At 43.6% G+C, this 15,695-nt stretch overlaps 1 protein-coding gene and 1 pseudogene across 6 annotated transcripts in view; one reads left to right on the top strand and one right to left on the bottom strand.

Moving 5' to 3' along the window:
• Daam1 (dishevelled associated activator of morphogenesis 1) overlaps positions 1–15,695 on the top strand; it is a 161,427-nt gene that overhangs the window by 10,142 nt on the left and 135,590 nt on the right. Inside the window, exon 2 of one of the 6 annotated variants that reach the window (XM_030246636.1) lies at positions 10,302–10,366. The exons of the other annotated variants lie outside the window; for them this stretch is intronic. The gene's annotated coding sequence lies outside the window, so the exon portion shown is untranslated. The remainder of the gene's footprint in view (positions 1–10,301; positions 10,367–15,695) is intronic. 6 annotated transcript variants of the gene reach the window in all.
• On the bottom strand, positions 5,015–6,218 carry Gm7985 (predicted gene 7985; annotated as a pseudogene).

Raw genomic sequence — 15,695 nt, forward strand, 5'->3', positions numbered from 1 at the left:
TTTTGGTACGTTAATGCCAAGCTAATGTGTGAGGAGGCATGGCTTCCATTAAGCAGTTAGCCAATGCTTTGGGAGATGGCTCAAATGATGACATGCTTGTAGGGCAAGCGTGAGGACCCGACACCCACCTAAAAAGACACACACAGTGTCAGCCTGTAGTTACAGCTGGGGAGGTGGTGAATCTCCAAATGCACTAAAAAAAATGAGGCAGAGAGCAGTGTAGAAGGGCATGTGGCATTGACCTCTGGCTACACACACACACACACACACACACATACTCACACTCACACACACACACTCATACACACTCACACATTCTACCATACTCTACCGGTGCACACACCCACATAAACGAGTACATATGCTACCCACAAACCACACACAAAATTAAAAACAAGTCAACCATAATTCCTTCTCAGGGCCAGGTGGACTTTTGAGGTCGTCTGTACACCTCCTGGGGTCTGCTGTGTCTGTTTTTCAAGCTAACCATTAGGCTTTTCCAGTCTGATTTGAGAAAGAGATGCATGAAGAGACTGGTTTGAAACACCTAGGGCCCCAGCTCCAGGAATGTCACGGTCACCCCAAGAAGTCCTAACATGAAAATGTGAGAAGACCAGAAGAGCTTGGGTTTGGGAAGTGTGAGTCTTGTTGGACATTGTGTGTCAGGCTGTCTGTCTGTCTGTCTGTCTATTTAAATATTAACTTTAAGAGTTTGCATTCCTTTTGTATGAACTTTGTAAACCTTTTTATTTAGAATTTTACATGTGTGAGGAAGGTTTTCTTGTGGGTAGTGTAGTGCATGTTTGTGATATGCTGGACTCAGTGCTTCTAATAAGCTTTATGATATTTAACTGAAAAACCTGTAAGAACCTGGAAATGATCTTTTCCCCAAGATGTTTTCCTGGGAGGCTTCTGTGTACCCTTTAACACAGCATTTGTAAGAAAGGGTAACAGACACTGCCTGGTCACAAATGCTTAACACTAAGGGTCTTTGGAATACAGCCAGGCAGGGGAGTAGTCTCGAGTGCTCTCCCTAGCCTCTGTTCTAGAGGAGGCCCAGAAGTGACCTAGAAAACTCTTGGCTATTTCACAGCTGACCCAGGCTCTGAGAGCTTCCTAGCTGACTCTGCTGCACAGAGCAGAGCACATCTGGTGCTGCCGTTTCCTTCCTGAGCTGGCGCCTTTCCAGCACCACATCCCCATGGAAGATCTTTGGCTCAGAATTATAATAGCTGAGTGGGGGGTATTGATTGATTGATGATCAATCAATTGTGTGTGTGTGTGTGTGGTGGCACATGCATGTGTGTGCCATGGTATACATTGTGAGGTCAGAGAACAACTCGTAGGAGTCCACTTGCACCACGTAGCTCCCAGGGACCAAACTGTCAGGGTTGATGGCAAAGGCTTTAACCCACTGAGCCATCTCCCTGGACCTACAGTGGCTTTTTAAAAAGATAATGTTCAGATTCTGACTCCTAAACAAGCATAGCAGAGACGAGAAAAGAATTAGCTTTTAGGAGTGATACGTATAATAATTTATGGGCTCTTCCATGAGCTGCAGAAGTAACACCTGAAAGCACTCTTGTTCTCTCTGCATGGAGAACATGTTTGATGTTGGCTGAGGACCTCAGAGTTCTGGCTCACATTCTTCCCTTTGCTTATGTTTCCCTTTGTCATACTCAAGTCTTGCTCTACTATATCAGACTTGTGTCTTTGGTTTCTGAAATAAACATGTCCTTGTGCAGAAGGGCTTTTCCCAAGTGGGAGGGTCATTGTTTCCACACTTGAGGAGTCTCACGCATTGCTTATTTGGAACATTTCCAGCTCTTTTACTTATTTTTACATTCACTTACTTGTGTGTGTGTGTGTGTGTGTGTGTGTGTGTGTGTGTGTGTATATGAGTGAAGGTCACAGAACATCTTGCAGGAGTTGGTCCTCCCCTACCATGGATGCCCCAAGGATGGAACTCATCTCACCAGCACCCTTACCTGCTGAGTCATCTGGCTGGCTCACAGTTTCATCCTTTCAAAGGAGCAAGCACAGCAATGACTATAGGAGACACTATCTTTAATCTTCAGTTAGGTTTTTCAGTATTTGTTCTGCTTGTAGTTCTTCCACAAATGCTGGTTGTGAGTCTTGGAGGACCGAGATTTGCCAAGGAGATTCCAAGAGAGTTGTCATCATGACATGGTCTTGGAGGAAGAGTTGCAGTTAAAAAGAACACGAGGCTTCTTCTGCAGGATGCTGGGATGCCCTGGAGATAGTATTAATTATGACTTATTAGTACAGCAAAGACCCCTGAGCTGCACACAGCTAGACACAGTCACATAAGGAAACCTGAGAAAAATACTGTGAGGTCCCAGAGATCCTACTTTAATGTTGCTGTCATTATATGTGTCTTGATTCTTCCTTTAACCAGATGCGTACCACGGACAAAGAATTTTGGCAATTTCTTAGTATTTATATGCATTATGGAAGGCTGGCTGCTAGGAAGACATTTTTGCTGTTTCATATTGTCTAGTCACTGTCCATTTCACACCCACTGTAATGGTGAAGTTGGTCTTGTGTTTACTTTAGTTACCATTTGCTTTAAACTTTTTTCTGATTATTCTGCAAGATTTTTTTTTCACCATGGGAACGTCACACTATAAAACCCATTCTCTTTGCTGTAGAGCTGTGTGTGTTGATAAGGTATATTTCATTTGTCAGACATCATGAAGCTCACGGGTTCTCAAATTTGGATTCATGATCCTCTGAGAAACCCTCATTAATTTTAAAATTTTTCCTTTTTGGGGGGGGGAGTGGGATGGGGAGGTTACAAGGGCAAAGGGTGGATAGGAAGGGATAGGGAGATGAGTGGGATTGAGATACATGATGTGAAATTCAGAAAGAATCAATAAAAAACACTTGAAGCAGTAGCTGAATGTTTGGGAAGTTAATTGGTATCACTGGAAATAGAATGGAAATAGCTCTGGAGAGACTGCAGTGTACTCTGCTAGAAGATACTTTCCAGACATACTGGTTTCACTGCTGTGTAATAACTCAGTACACACGTAGTGGCTTGACCAGCACTCAGGAGCCTGGGTTTACCCTGCTAGGTCCTCTGGGAGAGTCTTGGCAAGCTACCATCCAGGTGTCAACCACGGCTGCTATTTTCTTCTGGGGCTCAGGATCTTAAGCTCACTGGTTATTGGCAGAATATATTTTCTTGTGATAAAGACCAAGGACTTGCTAGTTCTGGACTGTGTGTGTGTGTGTGTGTGTGTGTGTGTGTGTGTGTGTGTATGTGTAGAGGCCCATGAATCCCATGGCATGTAGGCTCATGGTGTCAGTTCACTGGGAAGATGTTTGCTGTCTTCTGTGCCAGCAGGGACAAACTTCTCTGACTCCCCCTCTCTCATTCTTTCTACAATAACCTGAGAAAAAGTTGATAAGAAAAGGGCTCAAGTGATTAGGCCCATCATGGGCAATCTCCTTGAACCATGGAACTTAGTGCCGCCATGACAGTGATAGAGCATCGTAACCGCAGCTTCCACTGTGGGTTCTGTGAAAGTGAGGGCAGTAGGCTTCAGCCATCAGAAGTCGTGTCTGTGCACTCTTTATGATTATTAAAGTGGGAACGTAATTTAGGAGCCTCCAGAATGGATGGCATGGCACCGAGACCCTTTTGTTTCTTCAGATGTCTCTCCCTGATTTACCCCTTCCCATTGCATCTCTTATTTCAAATATAAAAATATATTCCAAATATATTGCAAAGATAAAAGATGCCAACTTTTTTTTTTTTTACAACACATACCCAAACAGAAAGATTAGTATAAGTAGATTTTGAACCTCCCATGTATGCACAACTTAGATACCAACTCAGGGCTAATCTTTCATTTCTACTGTGAATAGCTCTACATATATTCTGGGTATCAAATCCTATCTTATGTAAATATTTAGATGTCTTAAGAGACTTAAGACATCTCCCATCCCCAGCCCCCTACCCAGTTGGCATGCACATGGAGGCCAAAGGTCAATGTCTGGTGTCTTCCTCAGTCTTACTTCGCCTAAGTTTTAGATACAAGGTCATTCTCTAACTCGCCAGTTTTGGCTAGACTGGTTGACCCAAGAACTCTGTCTTTGCTTCCTCAGTGATGGGGTTGCAGATGTATGTCACCACACCTGGCTTTTATGTAGGGATGGGGATCCAGACACAGGCCCACGGGCGACAAGTGTGTTTCCAACGGAGCCATCTTTAAAACAGCTAAAATCCCTCATCACAGCCAAAGTCATCTAAGCTAATGCATATTAAATCTCCAAACATTTATTCAGTTTAAGGTTTTTATCTTTTTGAAATATTTATTCAACTCTGGAGTCAACCAAGCTTTACATATGATTGTGTGTGTGTGTGTGTGTGTGTGTATACGTGTGTGTGTGTATATATATGTGTTCCTGTCTAAGTCTCGTGCAGTTTTTTACTTTGCCAACTGTGAGAACTTCATTAGCTACTCTACAGAATTTCCAAGTCTGGAACTCATGGTTCAGCCTGTTTCTGTTACCTCTAGTTCTTGTAAATTGGCTAAAATGAAAATAATTGATGCCTTGAGCCATCTGTTCACTATAGAAGCAGGAAAGCTGTGTTCTGAGCAGTGTGGGGCATCATTAGAGGTTCCTGTGTAAATAGACATTTAGAGAATGAGCGAATGGAAGGGAGAAGCAAACGAGCCAGGGTTTTGCCCTAGATTCTTATTTTAAAGAGCAGTGCAGTGCTTATATGCTGATAGTGTACGAATCAGGTAGGAGTCTTTCATGCAGTCTATAATGGCGGAGGTCAAGGGAGGTTTCCATTTTCTTAGCAGTTTGTTTGGCCCAAGTGAGGTTTTTGTTCGCTTGTTTGTTTGTTGAATTACACTTTAGCAGCAGCAGCTGCTGCTGCTGCTGCTGCTGCTGCTGCTGCTGCTGCTGCTGCTGCTTCTTCTTCTTCTTCTTCTTCTTCTTCTTCTTCTTCTTCTTCTTCTTCTTCTTCTTCTTCTTGTGGGTGCAGTGAACTTTATTGATGGTATTCAAGAGAGTAGGGAGGGCTCCTTAGGCCCCTTCTGTTGTTATGGGGGTCTGGGATGGAAATTGTGAGGGAGATGCTCAGTGTTGGGGGCCTAGTTGGGATAGGGACTCCTCAGCAACCAAGGACCTCTCTCTTGCTCTCAGTGTCCTTGCTGGGGTGAGTGGTCCAGGGTTTCTTACTCCTTGGAGGCCATGTAGGCCATGAGGTCCACCACCCTGTTGCTGTAGCCATATTCATTGTCATACCAGGAAATGAGCTTGACAAAGTTGTCATTGAGAACAATGCCAGCCCCAGCATCAAAGGTGGAAGAGTGGGAGTTGCTGTTGAAGTTGCAGGAGACAACCTGGTCCTCAGTGTAGCCCAGGATGCCCTTCAGTGGGTCCTCAGGTGCCCGCTTCACCACCTTCTTGATGCCATCATACTTGGCAGCACGTCAGATCCACAACAGACACATTGGGGGTAGGAACATGGAAGGCCATGCCAGTGAGCTTCCAGTTCAGCTCTGGGATGACCTTGCCCACACCCTTGGCAGCACCAGTGGATGCAGGGATGATGTTCTGGGCAGCCCCACGGCCAGCAAGCCACAGCTTTCCAGAGGGGCCATCCACAGTCTTCTGGGTGGCAGTGATGGCATGGACCGTGGTCATGAGCCCTTCCATGATGCCAAAGTTGTCATGGATGACTTTGGCCAGGAGGGCTAAGCAGTTGGTGGTGCAGGATGCATTGCTGACAATCTTGAGTGAGTTGTCATATTTCTCGTGGTTCACACCCATCACAAACATGGGGGCATCGGCAGAAGGGGCGGAGATGATGACCCTTTTGGCTCCACCCCGGCCTTCTCCATGGTGGTGAAGACACCAGTACACTCCACGACATACTCAGCACCGGCCTCACCCCATTTGATGTTAGTGGGATCTCGCTCCTGGAAGATGGTGATGGGCTTCCCATTGATGACAAGCTTCCCATTCTCGGCCTTGACTGTGCTGTTGAATTTGCTATGGGTGGAGACATCCTGGAACAAGTAGACCATGTAGTTGAGGTCAATGAAGGGGTCGTTGATGGCAACAATCTCTACTTTGCTGTGTGGAGAGCAGAGACGGCAGCCCTGGTAACCAGGCACCCAATACAGCCAAATCCATTCACTTACCTTCACCGTTTTGTCTATGGTTCAAGGCTGGCACTGCACACGAAGATGAGGTTGTCTCTGGAACAGGGAGGAGCAGAGAGCTTACATTTCAGCTTCTTGATAAGAAAATAGTCTTATGGGTATGACAGGGGAAGTGCTGGCTGCATTGGGCTGTAGGGGAGTTTGCTGCCTGAGAAGACTGTGACCTCATTTTAGGAAAGCTACCTTTGTTGTCCTGTGACTAGTTGAAACTATGCATATGTTTTATATATATATATATATATATATATATATATATATATATATATATATATATTATATATATATATATATATGCACACAACGTTTGATTTGTAATTGTAAATATTTAAATGTTGACTCCTTAAGGAAAATGTTAAAATCTTTTTAAAAAAATCTATGAAAATGCAGTAAATAACTCAAAAGAAAAACACCTTGTAGACTAATGTAATTTGGCGGCATCTCAGTTTGTAGCACACTCCCAGCAGTGTCTGCTAATGTGTGAATGCTCGTAAAGCCCAGCTTAAGGGAACCACAGAGCCTGGGGGGGAGGGGGGGGAGGAGACTATTTTACACTGAAGAGTGAGGAGCTGAAGTGACCCCCAGCTTCTTGCCATGTGTGCAAACCGAGCTCAGTCATCTGTAAAATGAGATACGGACACGTGTTCTAGTTTTACTTCAGTCATTTTTTAAAAAATGGGAATAAAGATTACAGTTACCAGAATGAAAGCTGTTAACTGCAAAAAGTGCTTAAATCAAATTGCTTTAAGGAAGAGAGTGGTAAGAAAGTCAGGCCATCCTGGCTTAGTGATGGGTTGATGAGCAAGGTTTTGCCTGTGTGATAGTATAAAAATCAATGTACATTCAGTAGAAAGTGTACTTTGGATTTTGAATGTTGATCTTGTTTTAGGCTGGCAAGATGTGGCAGTGTTCTGTTTTCTGTCAGCGGTGGGTAGTAGGTGTGAACCACAGATCCTGGGAACCTGCAGCATCAGCCACAGCCTGCATTCTTGTTAGAGTATCTTGTTAGGATAGACAGACTTTAAAATCAGTCAGTTAGTCACTTAAGGATAGAAATAGTAAAACCCCTTCCGTGATATCTTCTGAGGGATGACTGAATCCCAAGCACTAGATGTTCTGGAAATTTCTGTGATGTATTGGGAGAATGAAAGTGAAATTTGCAGTTACAAATAGCAGCTTTGTGTTGTAATCAATTTTGAACTTGCAGACGGTGACCCGGTCTGCCACTGCCCAAGAGCATGCTTGGAGACCACTGGTCTTATTAAAAACAAAAAGGTCAAAGGGGCACACAGTCCGCTCTCCCTGGGGGAGTGAATGCCCAGTAATTCTTGCCAGCTTGTGAATCTTTTTCTTCTTCTTCCTGACAGTAGCCCTTCTCTGACAAGAGTTTCTTAGGAAGCAATGGGGAATTTTCAAAGTTAAAATGAATCTAAGTAGGAAACTTTTACTTTTTGTTATAAAATTTATGTAGGCTCACTGAGAAAAAAAGAAAAAAAACAACCTATATGTGTGGGCATCCACTGGTCGTCCCAGTACTTGTTGGGTCAGAAGCAGAGGAATCAGGCATCCCCAAGGCTGTCTTCAGCTCTACCGTGAGTTTGGGCCAGTCTTTGACTACAGGCATCCCTGTTATAACAAATCAAACCCAAAAAAGTGAAAATAACATCATAAATGTGGAAGCAAACCTATATTTTGTCACCGTGTGCCCTCTTCAGGGTCCTTTCTCCAAGTAAGTATCAGGAACACACTGCATCTTCTTGACACATTTAGGAAACTTTAGAGGTGGCAGTCTCCTCTATGAAATGTGCCTCCTGGCAGTCTTTGGCTTCTTGAGACAGGGTCTCCTTGTGTAGTCCTGGCTGGTCTTGAACTCAAGGCCATCCTCCTGCCCTTGCTTCTCTGTGCTAGGATGACAGTGGTGTCACACCGCCCGGCTTCATGATGTTTCTTCATTGAAATGAAAGTTTCAAGTTCAGGTTCTTAGAAATGGAGCACAAGGTTCAAGGGTGTTAGCTCGGCTGTTTGAAAGCCCTGCTAAGCTGTTTTTCAGAAAGGTTTTCTGTGTTGGTAACAGCAGCCTGGGAAAGCACAGCCGCTAAGTAGGAGCACATTAAAGTCTCTCCGTTATCTGAAGGTAACGGCCGGCATGTTCTATTACACTGTACTTTAATTTTCATATCAAACTGTTGTTAAATAAAACCTTTCTCCCAGTCATTTATATTTTTCCTTTCTCAGATTTTACTCATGTATCTATTTACCCATTTACCTACTTAATTAAAAAAAAAGTGCTTTAAAAGTCATTGTGGCCGGGCGTGGGAGCATACGCCTTTAATCCCAGCACTCGGGAGGCAGAGGCAGGCGGATTTCTGAGTTCGAGGTCAGCCGGGTCTACAAAGTGAGCTCCAGGACAGCCAGAGCTATAAAGAGAAACCCTGTCTCGAAAAACCAAAAAAAAAAAAAAAAGTCATTTTGGGTATTGGGAATTGAACCCAGAGCCTTGTGCATGCTGGGTAAGTGCCCTCCAGTGAGCTAGGCCTCAAACCATTTTTATGTTTTCTATTTTGAGACAGAGTCTAGCTAAGTTGCCCTGGCAGGCTATGACCTTGTGATCCTCTCCCCTTGGCCTCCAGGTAGCTGGAATTATACCCCTGTACCAAGGGGCCCAGCAAATCTCAATGTTTTATAGCTGACCATGAGAGAGATTAATTATTAAGTTTTCATAAATGCAACATGTAATCCTGAAAGACATGGGAAAGATACTTTCAAGATGTCTGGGTACTCATAAAGGAACCTAAAATATTTCTGAGTGGTGAAGTGTTGGGCAGCAGTTTTCTGTAGTCATCCTTACACACTTTCCCCAGTATCTGAAGCGTACCAGGAAGCTTCTAGCTGGCTATCACCAAGACACATTTCCTGGCAGCTGCCTCAGTTTCTTCTCAGTGGTTCTGTTGTGGAGGATGGCCACAGAAGGCCCTTCTGAAGGCATGGCAAGCAGGGGCATGACATATAGTTTTTCCATTGGGCTGCACTTGTTTGGATGAGTAGGAGGCAGAACAATGAAATAATCCAAATATTATGAGGAGAGAGGAAGAAGTTTATATTACAGTGGTTTACGTGATAAAAGAAATGTTATCCCCGGTACACTTTGTTTAGAAATGGTGTTGTAAAGCAGAGACTCACGTGCGTTGCTAGAACATCTGCCATATTGCATTTGCAACATCAAATGTCACAAGGTCCTGGCACCATCAGAGTCTAATGGCCTTTATGTCAATACATCATAAGTCAATACTGTGGGGTAGGGTGGGGAGGGGAAGGGGTTTCCTCTTACCTGACGTGTGGCTTTGCTCAAACAGGAATAGTATTCCAACCACAGGGAGATTGACTTGTTTCTTTAATACTGTGATTCTGTTCAGATATTACTTGACTTTTTTCTGTCTCTGTTTAAAAAATTAAACACACATGCTCACACACTCAAATATGCACAACATGCTTACACATACACATGTCCACATGCTCACACACACATATACACATGCTCAGATATGCTTACACCCACATACACACTCGTACATAACATGCTTACATATATACACATGCACACATGCATAAAATGCTTACATACATACACATGCACACACACATGCTCACACACACATATACACATGCTCAGATATGCTTACACCCACATACACACTCGTATATAACATGCTTACATATATACACATGCACACATGCATAAAATGCTTACATACATACACATGCACACACACATGCTCACACACACATATACACATGCTCACATATGCTTACACCCACATACACTCATACACAACATGCTTATATACATACACATGCACACATGCTCATACACTCACACGTGCATAAAATGCTTACATACACACACATGCACACATGCACACACACGTGCTCGCACACAGCAGCACTGTGGGGCTTTGTTTGGGAGGTGTATGTGCATTGACTCAGAGGCACTGTGGTTGTTACAGGAGTGCTCTTGGGGTTAAGAACTAGGATGCAAGGAGCAGGTCATGTCTGCATGTTCCTCCTGAAGCAGAAATGCATCTTTCTCCTAAGCAGGGGGAAGGCTTTGGAGAAGGTGAGACAGATGGCTTCCCTGAGCTGATCAAATCAGACCCTAGGTATGTATGTAGCTTTATAAAGTTGACTGCCACCGTGGGGTTTTCAGGCTTACCAACTGCTGAAATGAAAACAGACATTTTCCTCATATCCTGTGAATAAGCAAACAGCACTTTCAGGTTGATACAGAATACTTCACCTTGCATTTTTATGCTGTCTTGACCTGCCAAACCTAGTCCTGTACTCAAACATGGAATGAAATAATGCTTGCAAGTCTTTTCTATGCATGGTAAAATTATACATTAAATCATATTCTTCTTCTTCAGAATGGTAACGTCTGCCTGTCTCTCTGTGTATGTGCGAGTCTCTTTTCCTGTTTCTTGCGGGGTGATGTGGGGTGGGGGTTAGGATGGGTGAAAACTGAACCTAAGGTCTTTTACTGGTTCATGCTAGACAAGCCTACTTCTCTTGACCTCTGGCCACAGGCCTTCCTTGTTTAGAAGATGGGGTAGCACAATGGAATGAGTTTTATTCTAATATAAGCTTACTATTTTATGAACTTGTAAGAAATAGAAAACATTCCGAACCTGCCAACTTTGGATTTCAAATATTTCAAGTAATTCTTATTATAAAAGTTAATGCCAAGAGGTGATGGGTGTACACCTTTAATCCCAGCACTTGGGAGACAGAGGCAGGGAGATCTCTGAGTTTGAGAGGCCAGCCTGGTCTACAGATTGAGGTCTAGGACAGCCAGAGCTACACAGAGAAACCCTGTTACAAAAAAATTAAAAAAAAAAATTAAGGTAGAATATATGGCTGGAGTCCCGTTTTGTAACTTTTTATAGGCTTTGGTTTTTAAAAGGACTGTCTCATTGACTCAAACTTAACAGCTTTGAGAATCCCACATCATTCATTTTTAAAGAGATGGATAGTTATCATTTGGTTTGTATTTACTGATGGTCTCAAATATGCAGCTTGTTTTATTCTACTGATGGAACATTTGAAATATCCAGGCTTCAAAAATAGCAAACGACTTAGTATATAAAGGAATGATAAAACCACAATTCATTTGGCACACTCATCTGGTTGAAAGGCATAAACTCTTCTAAAGTGAGGCTTGCTCAAAAAAAAAAAAAAAACCAAAAAACAAAAAACAAACAAAAAACAAAAAACAAAAACCAAAAACCAAAAAAACACACAACAAACCAGTTTAACAGAAAGCTCTTGTGAAGAAAACCAACACCTTTCAAACCCCATATTTGTACAGCCCATGCTGTAGAGAGCTCTCAGGTGTTGTAGCATACGGACAGCCTGAGAGTCAGAACTTGGGCTGCCACTAATCTCAGTTGTTAATGGACATTAATACAAGAGACACATGTCTCTTCCTCACCTTTCTACTGTCCATAAAGCCTTTGTAGCCAGTGCTTATCAGATGTGACATTCAGCCCTTCCCAGCCTCCCCATGGCCTCAGAGCCCCTCCCTCTCTAAGACGTTCTGAGCCACGGCAAGTGTTCCAGCCTCCTCTGTGGTTTGGCATTAGAAGTGGCAAACTCCAAAGTTAAAAAAAGCTGTCGTTCGTTCGCATTGAAGAGATCAACTTACCCCCATCGAATTCAAGAGGAATATTGTTTTCTTTATATCAGCCATTCACAACCTTTTAGAGTAGGATAATTCCTTTTTAATTAAAAGTAGAGTGAGATCCCCACATGACCATGAAGTCAGTAATACGTTAACCATGTTTTACCAATCGTAGCATATAGATTTATTTGGAAGAACAAGCATTCATATGTGCAGGAGATGTTTATATACGAGTGCATGCACAACCCCTTTTACTGGTTCCCTCTTCTCCTCCGCCCTCCCCTAGGACTGGGATTAGGAATCATTACTTTCTACCACTTAGCCATTTCTCCTTGGTTGCAGTTTCAGTTTTAAAGAGTGTTGTATTAAAAGTAACTGAAGTTTCTTTCTCTCTCACAGAGGAGGTCAGAGTTTTTTTTGTTTTTTTGTTTTTGTTTTTTTTTTGTTTTTTTTTCCCATGCGCTGTAGAGTCCTGAGATTCTGTCCAGGAGTCGCTTCTAGGGGACTCTTTCTTCCTGTGATGTCACACAACACAAAGCTGCTTATTGGCTCTAGATATCTGTCTGTCTGCCCATCTACCCATTCATCCATCTATCCATCCATCCCTCCCTCCATCCATCCATCCATCCATCCCTCCATCCATCCATCTATGTATAATATATCTATATTGGAGTTTCCATAATATCATGTATGTAAAGGATTTCACAGCAAGACCTGGGGGGAAAAAAAAGAAAGAAAAAGGAAAGGAAGAGAGAGAGAGAAAGCAACAGCGTCAGAAAGACTGGTAATCTCTGACTGAATGTAGTACCTGAAGGGCTTAGGGGTTAGCCTCTAGACAGTCTTGAAGCCAGGGTTATCTGAGTTCCAGCCACTCTATCTCCCTCAGCCTGCTGCTATTCCTGAGACTGCAGGAGGATGTAAACTGCCCCTAGCTCCAGCTGGCAGTGCAGCAAGTACTTACATGGAAAGAAACATTGTTTACCTTGGAATGACCGGGAACTCAAACCTGTGTCTGCGTACCCTACTTGAAAATGTCTGTCTGGTTTGAGAATGGCCTTTTTTTCATTGTTTAGGGTAAGTGGAGGGTGGTGAAGCTTATTGTTATCTTTTAAATGTTTTTATTTTTATTAAATAAAAATACCATGTCCAAAAATGCTTCCTCTTCCCCAAGGAGATCTGCCTTCTCCATTGTGCTTGTGACTTACTTTGTCTTGTCTGGACTTCAAGCGCAGTTGCTTGCTTCGGTCCTGAATGATTTCAGGATTCTGCAGGAGCTTCCTACTACTGTCAGGAAGTCATCCTGCCTCAGGACTTTAGCATACCTAATGGACTTTGCTCTGCCTTTCCTGCCTGGCGTGCTAGCACAAAGCCAAACATCCTGGGATGTTCCCTCAGATTCCTTGGGTCGTTTACTTCAGGAAACTGGTATGGTCCAGGAGGACACAAGCAGATGCCTTACAAGTGAGTTTACAAGAGTGGTGTATTAGGCAATGGCTCTTCAGCTGCTGAGGGGACCACCTCTCGCTGGCTATTGGTTAATTGGCCTTCCTTTGGCGCAGTGTGGGAGGATAGTAAAAGCTTTTTCTTTAGATTCTTTCAAATGTTGGTAGAGCAAGGCGGTCCTGGCCCAGATGGCCTCCAGTCAAGGTGACTGACTGCTCTGCTAGCTGTGGTCAGCTAATACGCTGCCTTTAGGTAAGAGTTTCAGCCTCGGTTCCTGTCCTAGTTTAACAGATTTGCCCCAGCCCACCCCAGGCTTGCTAACCTGTTTTCTGTCTATATGGGTTGGCCAGTTCAGGCTATTTTTAATAAATGGAGCTCTGTTGTGACTCGGCTTTTCATCTTACTGTTTTCCAAAGCTCATTCATGGCACGGCATGGCATGCATCAGTACCTCATTCTTTTTGCTTGTTTGTTGATTTGGTCTGTTTGTTTGTTTATTTGAGAATGAGAGGATCTCATTTTATAACTTGACTGGTCTGGAAGTGAAATAGACCAAACTAGCTAGCAGTAAAGGCATGCGCCACCATGCTTAGGCAGTCCTTTGTTCTTTTTATTGCAAAGGTATATTCCATTTTATGGACATAGCATACCTTGTTTATTTGTGGATGTCTGGGTATTTCTACTCATTGGTTCTTTGAATAATGCCTCCGTCAGCATTTGGTTAAGTTTTGTGTGAACATATGTTTTTGGTTCTCTTGGGTAAGAAGCTAAGTATGGAAGGGTGGGATCTCATGGAGTCTGTGTCTAGCATTTGGGGACCTTCCAAACTGTCCTCAGAAGTTTGCTGACCTGCTTTTTATTCCCACCAGCAGTGAGTGCAGATCTCTGAGCATCTCGGATCTTTCTCAGACACCATGCTTTTCTGTGCTTGTCAGGTATCTCTTCTTGTCCCTGGGGCGAGGGAGCAGGGTTCTGGATGACAATTTTAGAGGAAATGAAGCAAATGAAAGTCTGATTTTGGTGATTGGCTCAGCTGCCACTCTGGGGGGAACCTTCAGCCCTGAGCCTAAGAACCTTCCTGTTTGTCTGCATATGATATTACGAGTAATTTTGCTTTTCTGCTTTTTTCCCTCCCTGGAGGAAAAAGAAAAGATTTGCCTTTTTTTTTTTGAAGCTAGACATGGAGGATTTAAACACACATACAGACGCCCTGAGTTATTAAAGTTCCACAAGACATGGCTTTGGTTTATTCCAGAAATCAGTTTTTAGGACCACTCTCTTGGTGCCTCTCCTCGCTGTTCTCCACTAGACCGTAACTCAAGAGCTGAATCAAGCTCTGTTCAGCGGGTGTTTGGGAAAGAAACAGTGTCTGGATGCTGGTCAGCTGGCTTGGGTTGTCAGCAGGCCAGCTTAGCACATGTTTTTCTCCAGACGGGAGCCTCTGTAGGCCGAGGGGTGTTCATCTGTCCCGTTTGAGCTCAGGATAACAAGACCTCTGGTGCAGCTCCACGGTGGTAAACACCAAGGGCAGAGGTGTGAGAAATGCTCAGTACCCCAGCAGCAGGCAACCCCCTGCTCCCGTGCCCTGCACAACCCATCAGGCGGGCAAGCCAGAAGGAGAGCACCAAGAACTGTTGTTTCTGACTCACAGATGTGATAACTCCTACTGTCTCCTGGCCACAGTTGATTAGTTTGGACACATGTTGGCAGGAAGCCATGGGTCATTTTGCCTGCTGAAATGACAGGGTAACTGAGAAGGGTGGCCTGGGAAGTCAGCCTGTCTGGCATTCCCCTCCGTTTTTTGCATTAGTGCAGAGCTGTCTGAAAGATGGTTTGTTTGGTTTCTGCAGTTTGCTCATGGGGCAAGACCCCTTTTGGTTTCTCTCACACCTGGTTTGAGCTGGGTTCTCTCCTGTGGGTGGGGTTCGCTATATAAGGAGGGCCTAGGAGAATAGTAATGCGCTTGAGCACTCCCAGCCTATTCTGACCACATCTCTCTCCAGCACTGCTCTTCCAGAGCTCTCCAGAGTGTCTCAGGTCAAGAGAAGACAGGTGGCCCTGTCTCTGCATTAGCCCATCACAGGCCCACTTGCTCAGTATTCTTTGCTGTCACTCTCAGATCAATATCTTGTTGCCATTATAGGGTTAGTGTGGGACAGCTGCCTGCTAATTAAGCTCATGTGGATTATCCCTTTATTATGTCTGCCAGTTTAGTACATCAATTTCAAATCAAATATGAAGTGTTAAATTACTATTAGACTAACAGCTGATGTGTTTTCTGTTGTGTGATTTTCATAGTAATTGATGCATTTGGCCTAGTGACTTCAATTGGAAAATAAGTAATCGAATCTTAAATTCATTCTTTCTCTC

Source organism: Mus musculus, chromosome 12 (genome assembly GCF_000001635.26).
Source record: "Mus musculus strain C57BL/6J chromosome 12, GRCm38.p6 C57BL/6J".
Classification (NCBI taxonomy): domain Eukaryota; kingdom Metazoa; phylum Chordata; class Mammalia; order Rodentia; family Muridae; genus Mus; species Mus musculus.